Source organism: Lepidothrix coronata, unplaced genomic scaffold (genome assembly GCF_001604755.1).
Source record: "Lepidothrix coronata isolate B3197 unplaced genomic scaffold, Lepidothrix_coronata-1.0 Scaffold104, whole genome shotgun sequence".
In the NCBI taxonomy this organism is placed as follows: Eukaryota; Metazoa; Chordata; class Aves; order Passeriformes; family Pipridae; genus Lepidothrix; species Lepidothrix coronata.
The window spans coordinates 1418520-1429403 of NW_016690284.1; the positions used below are offsets into that span (position 1 = coordinate 1418520).

At 43.1% G+C, this 10884-nt stretch overlaps 1 protein-coding gene across 4 annotated transcripts in view; it reads right to left on the minus strand.

Moving 5' to 3' along the window:
• Positions 1-4607, minus strand: part of LOC108501591 (leukemia inhibitory factor receptor-like) — a 59685-nt gene extending 55078 nt beyond the window's left edge. Inside the window, exons 1-2 of one of the 4 annotated variants that reach the window (XM_017823646.1) lie at positions 4508-4532; positions 3766-4021 (exon numbers count right to left, since the gene is read on the minus strand). The gene's annotated coding sequence lies outside the window, so the exon portion shown is untranslated. Of the gene's footprint in view, positions 1-3765; positions 4022-4089; positions 4218-4507 lie in introns of those variants that run through there. The other 3 variants (XM_017823648.1, XM_017823645.1, XM_017823649.1) reach the window with 3 other exon arrangements.
• Positions 4608-10884: the final 6277 nt, after the last annotated feature.

Genomic DNA, 10884 nt, shown 5'->3' on the forward strand with positions numbered 1-10884 from the left:
TAGGAGTTATTTTTAGTTCAAGCACTTTCTGCTTGCAGTGAAACCTGCTACTAGGAGTGATTCCAAGAGACAGCAGCAGGGAAAGGCAGACAGCAGCAAAGTGGCAAAACCCCCTGCTGAGAATTTCTGATGCTTGCAGGAGTGCAAGGACCTTACAGACACAGCACAGGAAGGCTCCCGCAGTCTGTAAATATAGGCACTGCAAATTTTCCAGAGAAAGAAGGATAGCAATGATCAGCAAAAAACTGATGGTACATATGAAAAACAGTCCCCAGATATTTTTCTCAGCGAGCAATAAGAACCTCCAGACATCATTCATTCTAAAACAATAAGTCAGTAAGGAAGGAAAGCAAAGAACACAGGGAACCTCTGCATTTTCTGTATCCTAGCTGCCCCTAAAGCCCTCAAAGGGTAGGTAAGAAAAGAGATCTGTTCATCTAGGAACTTATATGGCCCTCATCATTGCCATGCTAATAATTCTGGAAGAAATCTATAAGACTCTGGAAGATGAGCCCTGGTGACATTTAAGCACCTATAAACCCCACACTTCAACCAAAAGAAATGTTCAAAAATCCCACTTAACTGCAGCTAAGTATTGGAGAGGGGGAAAAGAAAATAAAAGGAGAGGTGATGATAAATTTTGTAGGCATCAGCATGCACAGATGCAGTCTCACGTTTGACAGGGCCACACCACCTGCCTGATGCTTAGACACTCAAGATTCACAAAGAAATTACTCCTTGCCTGTATCTGCTGATAAAAAGTGCACAGAACTACAGAATCAGGTTCCACAGAAAAATGAGAAGTTTTTTGCATTAAGTCATGGAAAAAGAAACCAGCAGGAGTGTTCCCTTTCCTAAGGCAGCTGAGACACTGTAGCACTCCCTGGGGCATGGCAAACACCTCTGACCACCTCCAGAGACTACTCAAAGTGACAGATAAGTCAGGATGAAGACTTCTCTAGCCTTTCTGTCAATGGCATTTCTCTCTGAGGCTTAAGTAACCACTGTCTCAGAGCAGGACTCCGTGTCCTTGTGAGAGGGCACTCACTGGAAGCCAGGGACTATGGACTCTAGGTCCTGCTTCCAAGGATTATTTTGGTCTTTTACATTTAATTGGTAATGGAATAAATTGCATCCAACAGCTTGGGAGTACAGAGCACAACCACCTCTTAAGTCCTACCTAGAAGCAATTTATTTTTCTTATTTTTAGACAGAAATTTGATGCCTGGCAGTCAAAAAGTAGTCATAAGTAAATCTCAGGGGTAGAGACACCAAAACATGAATAATTTCAACTAATTCTAGCTAGTTATGGTAAACAGAGTAAAATTGCCTTTCATACCCATTCTCCATGTCTTCCTGCAAATGAATCAACGTCTAACTCAGAGGAACAGCATCCCCTCTCAAAGAGCCATCAGTATTCTGTTTGCATTCTCAATCCTCCCACCTATTCAAGTATCTTTAAATCTCCTTCAGCAGACCTTTTCTTCTACTGCTAACATGCCTTCACTTGAATCCTCTCTGTATTTCAACACGTCTGAATCTAAGATCCCAGTGTTTCAATTAGTACTGCATCCTAGATCAGTATGAACTATTGAAAATGAAACAAAACTAATTCCAAGAAGTTTTCTGGTTTCTTTTTTCAGATTTCCCTTCCGCTGTCCAAAACCTGTCTTTCAACAGCTCAAATAAAAACATTGCAAGGTAATACTTACTATCAATTAAAACTATATCAGATCATTTTTGCTTTCATCCAACTAATGTATCAACACTGATACTGACTGCCGAATTTTCTCTGCATTTCTTTGAGCACTAGCACACAGCTTAACTGGAAAAGAACCTCATTCACCTGGTCACATCATCAACTAAGTCATTTGCAGAAAAACGCAATCCATCTTCATCAGCCTTGTGATGCACTGCACTCTGCAAGACAGAGCTAGTATTTACACACATCTAGACTGCTTAAGACTGCCAGGTGGAATTCTTACCAACGCATGAAGTTTAAATATATCTTCATAAGGCACAAAATTTGCTGTCAGTCACGCACTGGATTAAAAAATCCAACATTCATACTCTAAGAGAGCTGTTTCTAATAGATTGAGAAACTGTTCTAGCATTACCTACGGATGTTAATAAATTCAAATATTTTTTGAACATTTACTAAAGCCCTGAGCTGCATGATGTTGAAATAGATGTGACCTTATAGCCATAGACTGTAACTCAACAAGCACTTGAAAATTAAAGCCTTATGAATACCTGCTAAAATACCAGCAACAGCTTTGCCACCTGCAAAAATGTCTTCCTCTCTTTCAGAAGAGCATCTCCACCCAAATTGCTGTTCCCATGTATTCCTTATTTGCCTTTGGCAACTCTCTGAGAATGCCCTCACCTAAAGGTTAAGTCTCTCCCTTTCCACAGCACACCTGTAAAGGGATTTTGCACAATCTTACTCATAGATAGTGCTTGCCATGGGTTGCTCTAGGTGACTAAAGCCGTGTGTTTGGAGAGTGCACAATGGAAACTGTTATCAGTTAATAATACTGATTAAAGTTTGAATAGGTGAAACAGCAATAAGATGAAAGGATGCAAAGACTTGGTAAACAGAAAATAAACAAAATAAGGTGACTCCCTAAAAGTTATACTCCAAATCAGCTCCAACTCAGGGATTTTTAAGCCTTCCATTTCTGCAACATTTTCCAGCTTAGATCATAGACCTGCAGTCTACTGACAGTAGACTGTCATTCCTTAGACCTCTCAGGAGTAATCTGCAGTCCTGTCTCCAGGTAATGACAGGCAACTCATGCCAAGAAATACCAACCAACTGCAGATATGGCGCTACTCATTCTGTGAGTCAACTTATGGCATTTGCTTCTGCCTCTTCCACATCCAAATCCTTCCCCTCATCAAATAAATGATTTTTGTTTTGATCTTGATTCACATTGTGGTCAAATCCAAATGACTTCCATGTCTATGCTTAGCTTTATGTACAGAGTTCAACAAAAATCAAAGCTTATCTTTATCACCAAAAGCATACAGCATACAGTGGTTGACAAGCTAAGTACAAGCACAGACTTTTTGCAGATCAAGGCATTCATGCATTCTTCCCTACAGGATGTGCAAAGCTTTACATATAAAGCATGTGGACACTGATGGATCTACATCAAGCAACATACTGTCTCAGCTGGCATTGCCACATGCTGATTTGAGAGGGAACACGGCATGACATAGACTTTAATCTTTCCCACAGCTACTAAACCTCCTAAGTCTGATTAACACTCTGGATTCATGCTGTGGGGTTGAATTAAGGGTTTGAGAAGAATTTGAAGAATTCTTCTACATTAAGGAGAAAAGGCAGAAGGGACTGCCAGGTGAGGTGTCAAAGGCAAGTCACAGTGCCCTACTTAGGTCAAGCTGGGTTTCAAAGACAGCAGAAATCTACCCCATGCCCATGCTTCTCTGAAGGGAATTTGCCAGGGCATGGATTGATTATTGAATATGAATATTTGACTATTTTTTCAATGGTGATTTTAAGTGTGAAAGTCTGTGGAAAAGAATCAAAGTGACAACTCCTAAACAACAGCTCATGGTCCAAGTTTCCCCAGTACTAGATGATTATATTATCTATCCAGAGCTTTACTCCCACTGATAGCAAACTTCCCAGACAGTCACCACTGACTACAATTAAAAAACAAACCATGCATATAACCAATTCCTACCAAAGCAAAACACAGCATGCGAGTACAATATGCCTCATCCAAATATACTTACACACGTTGAATTTTAACAAGGGAATAACGTTCTTTTCAGAACTACCTCAGAGGCTTTGAGAGATCCGTTTTCAAACACGATCTCTGCACACATCAGAAATTCAATCACTCAAAACAGACACAGCAAGCTGTGTCTCCACTGCGTCGGAGTCCTTGCACAGCCAGTGCGCAGCGAGGCGCCCAGCATGTCTGGATGCTCCCCAAACGCAGAAGGGACTCTGGATTGTCCTCCCAAGGTCCCATTTTTCAAAAGGGTGCTGCTTATTCAAAATAAAATAAAATAGAATAAAATAAAATCACAGAAAGAGGCATAAATAGTATTTACCCGCCGCTCAGTCCTTGAACCAGCCAACCTGCCGGCCAGCAGAATGAGCTGTTGACAAAACACAGCCTCTATTTAAGTCGCAGGCTCCGGGCAGCGGCGGAGAGGAGCCGCCGGTCTCTCCCGGCGCCCTCGGGGGAGGCTCTGCCCCGCTCCGCGCCCGCACCGGCTCCGACCGCGCCGCGCCCCCGCCCCCGCCCCCGCCCCCACCTGTCCCCAGCCCCGACCGAGTCCCGAGCCGCAGGACACCAGCGAGGCGAGCTTAGGGTCTCCGAAAATCCCCGCCGCCAGACACCCCCCTCCGCCCCTCCCGGCCGGCACCTCCCCGGGGCGGGCAGAGGGAGGGAGGGATGGAGGGAACATCCATCACTGCGCCCCTCGGGCCGCCCCCTCCCAGGTGCAAGCGGGTCCTGGCGCTCACCCGCCGCCGCCTCGCCGTGCCCTGTGGCGGCCGCATTCCGCGGGGTGCGGGGGCTGTGCGCGTTCCCGGCGGCCCAGCTCCGGCGGGCAGCAGTGCGCAGCACCGACAGGAAGGAGGGATGCAGCCGCGGAGGGAGGGAGGGAGGGAAGGAGGGAGGGAGTGAGTGAGGGATAGAGGAGCGGGGCTGGCGGGCTGCCCGCGGGCGGAGCCTGCGCTGTGCACCGCCCGCCGCCGCCCCCGGCCCTGCCCCGGGCACCGCCGGCTCCCGCCGCCTGGCCCGGCCGGGCCCTGTCGTTGCTGCAGCCCCGGTGCTGCCGGGTCGGAGCTGCCCAGGGCTGCAGGGCCCCGTTAGTCGAGTCGCCGGGGTGTGGTGGGGACTGAGCTGCTGAGGACACTCGGTGGCGTGGCTGGGTCCCCGGCGGGCTGTGGCGAGCGCCCTGCGGGGGAAGGTGAAGTCACGGATATGATCTGAGCCTTTCAGGTTCTCTCTGTGACACGGTCAGATATTATTCTTAGAAAAGTGTCTTGAATGCCTCCCGCGCTGCCAGCTCTCCAGGGTTTGACGCAGTGGGCCTAGCCCTCCAGACCCAGGCCCTTCTTGACTCATTTTATTTTTGTATTTGACTCTAGTTTTTGAGGTCTGGGGCTTGACCTCCAGCATTTCATGGAAGCCACAACAGTTGCATGCCAGCCTCTCTTTTAAATTAAACTTGAAATCTTCACAATCCCACAGTCTCAAGAGTCTAGCAATTAAAAAAAAATATGCCACGAGACCCATAAAATCAGTAGAGTTGGCAAGCTTGTGGCTCCTCTCTTGTGCCCGAGTCAACCACAGGAGAATGGGGAGAAAAAGTAACTGCTGGATTTTCCTTGCATTTTTCTGCCTAGGTTTTCCTGCTGTGGCTTCCAAGTTGCTGTAGATTGATTGTCTCAGAACCCGTATTACAGGGAACTGCATTGTATGAAAATCCTGGGCCAGACTTGTGTTCCATCTTGGATAAGTAGATGATTTCAGGTCCCCAAATCCACATTGTCCTGCTGTCCTGCATATAGCTTGGCTGGTCTAAGTGAATACAGTTTATTTTGTAGAGAAGAAATCTGCCCCCGTTTCCTCCTCTTTCCAGTGTTTTTGCTTGTGCAAACAGAATTGCATCTTATGAACCTTGTGGTTGGGTCATACATCAAGATATGTGACTTCAGATCTGTTCTGGCTCAAGGACACTCTTGACTTCAGACCTTGAACGCTGAGACTTGTCTATGGGTTGGCCTGCATCACCTCAAGAAGGATTGAGTCTCCTTATCCACATACCATTCTTGGATTTTTTTAAACATGATTTGAAGAAAAGCCCTAGGCTGTGAATCCCGAGCACAACGTGGTGTCTTCTCTTGATGCACATTGAAACACTCTTAACTCCACTGATGGACGGACTTTAAGAGAAGATCCTATTACGCATCTTCTATTTAGTAAGTTTAAGCAGTTGCCTTTTCAGCACATCAGTCAGCCTTTCACAATGCCAAATCTCTCACCCCTGAAAAGGTCTGCTGGATGGCTAATTCTGTTGTCTAGACTTCACTCCAGGCACAAAGAGGTTTGATATGCCAGTTACCTAAGAAAATCTTTCTATTTAGTTCCCATTCAAACCTAGAAGGCCTCCTACCCTATTTCCATGCAACAGCAGCCAGATCACAATGAAACTGGGAATACTCATGGCACCATGAAGCTTGGGGAGAAGGTGGACATTGCATTGTACACCCTTGTCCAAGAGAGGACTGCCTCTGCCTTTCTCCATTTCCAGATCTCACTAACTGAAGCCTGTTACCTTCCCTAGAGTCTGTGTCCAAGGCTCAGGAGATGCAGAATGCACATGTGCCGTGGATTACAGACCCACAGATGATACAAGGACTTTTTTTCAAAGGCATTGAAAACATTACATGAAATTGTATCACCTTTCTTTTTTACAGCTCCTGTTATTTCAACTTTAGTAAAACCTCACAGACATTGTACTTGTTAGAAAGCCCTATATATGGTACCATCATGTATATGGTGCCATCAGTAGTTGTGGAAGATTTGGAAAATTTTCTAGATCACAAACTCAAGCATTTTTACTGTTTTTTTCTTTTTAAATAGTAAACTAGCTTCCCTGTGATTTACAGACATCCCATACAGGAATTGGGGGTGTTTGCATTTTTTTTTAAGCAGGAAAACGTGATTGTGAAATTAGAAGAAGCTGCCAGGAGAAATCAGAGGTAGGGGTAGTTCATGAAGTTATTTTAAGATTTTGATATTGTATTGATGACTCAATTTTTAATGACTCAGTTGAAAGTTAAGAAACTTTTTAGATCTGATACTGTTTAAAACAAGACTATATAGCACAAGTTTCAAGGTGAGAAGACTACAAGTGGTTGGTATCAGTTATTTCTTTTTTATACAGTGAAATATGCTAATTTTAATATAAATATCCCCTAGACTAGGCAAAAGAATGGCCTAGTTACACCACTACTTCTGATCTGCAGGAAGTATGCTATCCATGCATCCAATCTAATCATGGCACCTTCCCCATAAAATATCATAGCTGCTCTACTTTATTATGAAATTTATCTGCACATAGGACATATATGCAGGCCATTTATTTTGCTTCCTGCCTTATCTCAGTTTTCCAGAAAACTGAAGGTCTGTAATGCACTGAAGGTCTGTAATGTGTCTTTATATACTCAGTGTAGGATCTTGTTGTTGATGTCAACAACAGCAGGGCTGTGCCTTTCAGCATTAATATTTTGGACAGTGAAAGAGGAAGGTTTTAATCTCTATGGAGAGTAGGCTAGCTTGAGTTTATCTTAGTCTGTCTCAGGGCTTAGTATTACTTAGAGAACAACAGATCTGCTGTCTAGGTCAGAAAAAAACTTCTTGAGGCATGTAAATTCCAAATGAAAGTGAGAAGCCCAGCTAGGACGTTTTCATTAATGAGAGTTTCCTGGAGCCATTTAGTCTTGTATTTAAGGGTGTGTTGGTTATTTATGGCAGGGAAAAGGAACGGATGTGTTGATGTTCTGGAACTTTTCCTTTGTGCATTGTTTCCCATTTCGCAGTTGTATTTGGCACCCACTTTCCTCCAGGCAATAAAGAATATTAAAGAACTTCCTTTGCTGAGAAGTTGTGCACGCATTTTACAAACCATACAGTTTAACCAGAAGTGTGAAAGGTAGTACTTCTACCAGCATTTACAAAAAACAGAGATTGTGAATATGTAGTAGTGCCAGCAAAGGTCTGCCAATGGTTGATTTTATGGACTATCTATTCCTGTTTTCTTAGAAAAAAAAAGGATTATATAATAGAAACAACAAAGCAAATTTTGTTCTGACTGAATGTATTCAGGAAAGCCAATAACAAAACTCACATGGGCTGTGATAAACGCAGGAGTAACCTCCGTTCATGCCACGAATAACCTTGAGTACTGTGGATAGTGCAAGTATTTTGGTACTCGCAAAACAACTGTTCTTTCCTAAAAAGTCTCAGTGGAAGCATCCCTGTGTTGTCAAGTTGGTGCAGAGCTTTTCTTTGAGATGAGGTTGCTGACTCCAGACAAATAAACTCTTGGTAATTAATATTTTTCAAATACAGAGAATTTTCTTCATCATTAGGGACCTATGCTGGTGAACTCAGGGACAGGTTGGCAATATATTGCTAAAGGGCTTCAAAAACTTGCCTGGTCTCCCTCATCTGAAGGAAAACCGTGCTGTCTATTGTGGTTTTTGCATTTGCAGGGAGAAGCGATGAAGGACTTTGATCTACTGACCTGAACTAACTTTGATAGTGCCATGAATTTAAAAAGAAATGGAAAGAAAAACACTACTTGCCAAAACCAATTAAATTTAAGGCACTTGCAATCCTTCCACTGGGAAAAAACGTACCTCAGATGCCTGGGAAATGCATGATATTGAAATACTGGATTCACTACCACTAATAAGACTCTTATGGTCAACAGTGAAGGTAAAGCTTCTCCCAGGCAGAACAGAGATGATAGGAGATGGATTGCATTGCCACACATTGCCAAGTGTTAAGATATTTGTGTCTGACCAGGGTCATTTGTCTGTAAAACAGAGGACAAGGGGTACCAACTCTTAAGTCTTCATAAAGTGCGTTGGGTCTGTCTTGACTGGCAACAACAAACAATTCTTTTGAACAGGCCTTTTATATCTTCCTGAAACAAGTAGTTGTTATGTAATGATTTTGGTTCTTACCTTTCCTTGCCTTACAGAACCTTTGGAAAAATTTCTCTCTGTTGCCTTTTTTTGCTTATTTTCACATCTTTATGGCTACTGTTTGTCTTCGTCTTGGGAAGATGTTATCTGAGGCCATATTATCAGACATGGTTTTGGAGGGGTGACAAGTTGCCTATGCTATGGTTATTTAGAGCAAGGGAACTGAACTTTTGGTCTTGTCTTATGATCTTGATGTAAACAGCACACTCCTCACCATTCCTTGATTTGACTGCAATCGTTCATGACCATCATGTCCATTAATGCTCCTTCTTTCCACCCTTGCTCTAGTGTGACTTCTGATGCTACCACAAGCAGGGATTTTCATTTGTATTTCATTCAGATGAGTCTTAATATCTCAGTTACAAATGTCTACAGTAGCTACAGTGAACTAATGCCTGAAATGGGACTTGCTGCTAAAGATCCTCTGCTAAAACAATCTGCATGTTGTAAACTGATTAACAGCTGCAGGCCCATTTTTCAACCTAGGCACTTGTGCCATCCCACAGGTGATTAAACTGGCAGTGTAAAGGGCAGCACATGCTTAATCATCATGTGATGGATACATCACATTGCTAAGTCTTATACAGTACCATGAGAGGTCAGTCTTTGAGACAGTGAAATAAGATACAGAATAGTTCTTGGAAAGAAATGAAGCTAAATACACATTTCTGAAGAAACACCAACAAATGGTAACAAACCTGCTGATTGTGGAAGAGTTAGTGGAATCAGTCCTAGAACTAAGTCTGACTCATGGATATGAAGCTGAAGAGGCTTATTTTGTACCATAGTGGAAGAGCCAAATTGCATCACAAAAAAGAGAATTTCCAAGAGTCAGAAACTCATTTGTTTTTGTAATAGCCACAAAAGCATGGAAATCTGAAAATAAAAGATACTGCGAACATCTTGAGCATTCATATGCTTATAATATTGCAAGGCCCTCCATTGGCTCCCCAGCATCAGTGTATCACATTCAAACGTACTGCCCTATTCTATGCAACTTTCAACTATGCTCCTTATTTCACAGCTCTTGCCACTGCTGTGTTGGCTCTTTCCAATGCAGTGCCATTCCCGTCAGTTACACTTCTCTGATCACTAATTTATCAGCTAGATATTGCCGTGCTTTATCTATTTCTAAGAGATCTCACCAAGAAATGTCCCCTGTATTACAGGGCTTAGTAAGTTGTTGCTTCAGATTTTCTGTGCATCCGTCCAAGGCCTGAACATGTCTGATGAATGTTGGATGAATCTTAAGTACCCTAAGCTGTTATGAACTTCACATGCACTCCAGAGCTGATCTCCACATCAGCAGGAGCCATTCAACCAGAATTCATGTAACTCAAGCTGAGCTGTCAGTTTCAGTGAATCCTGAATAAGTGGCTAGAATTTTCAGAGTTCTCACTGCACAAAGTTTCCAGGCAGCAATACCCTCTCTCCCCACTGAACTGTATCCAAGGAATGAAATTACTTCTCCCATACTATCCCTGGGCAGAGCTGTTAGCCCACTCATTGCTTGGAAGCAAATTTCTGTGCATCAGCATAGAAGCAGCAAGACAATGACAGCTCAGATAAGAGAGGAGGTGGACATATAACAAATGCTTTTCAGGAGCATACGAAGTTCTGTATTTACATGGTTCATAGCATTCCTCCTGTCAGTCTTTCCATCTCATTTTACATATGTGAATTTCAATACTGCTTAACACACTGCTTCAGAGATTGGGATGCTATAGTATTAAACAATATGCAAATAAAATACATCAAGGTGTGGCCTTGGAGTATATGATGGGCAAATCCAGCTATTAGAAGCAACTTTGTCCTTTCTGGGCCTGACTGTAGAAATATTGTTTTTGGGTGTTTTTCGTTTACCTTGGTTAACCACAGTTCTCTTGTAGGCTGATAAAAGATCTCTCTTTATACACAAACAGAAATGCTAAGTCCAGTAAAGCAGATAATTCTAGCATATTTGGAAGTCAGGTTGAAAGACGTTTTCATAAAAGCAGGTGATTGTTTGCATGAGGTTAAATATTGCAGCAAATTCTGTATCCACTCCAGGAGTTTCCATCAAGGTGCACCTATTTTTGTCCTCTGTTTGGCTTTTGTTTTTATACAAAAATGTGTCT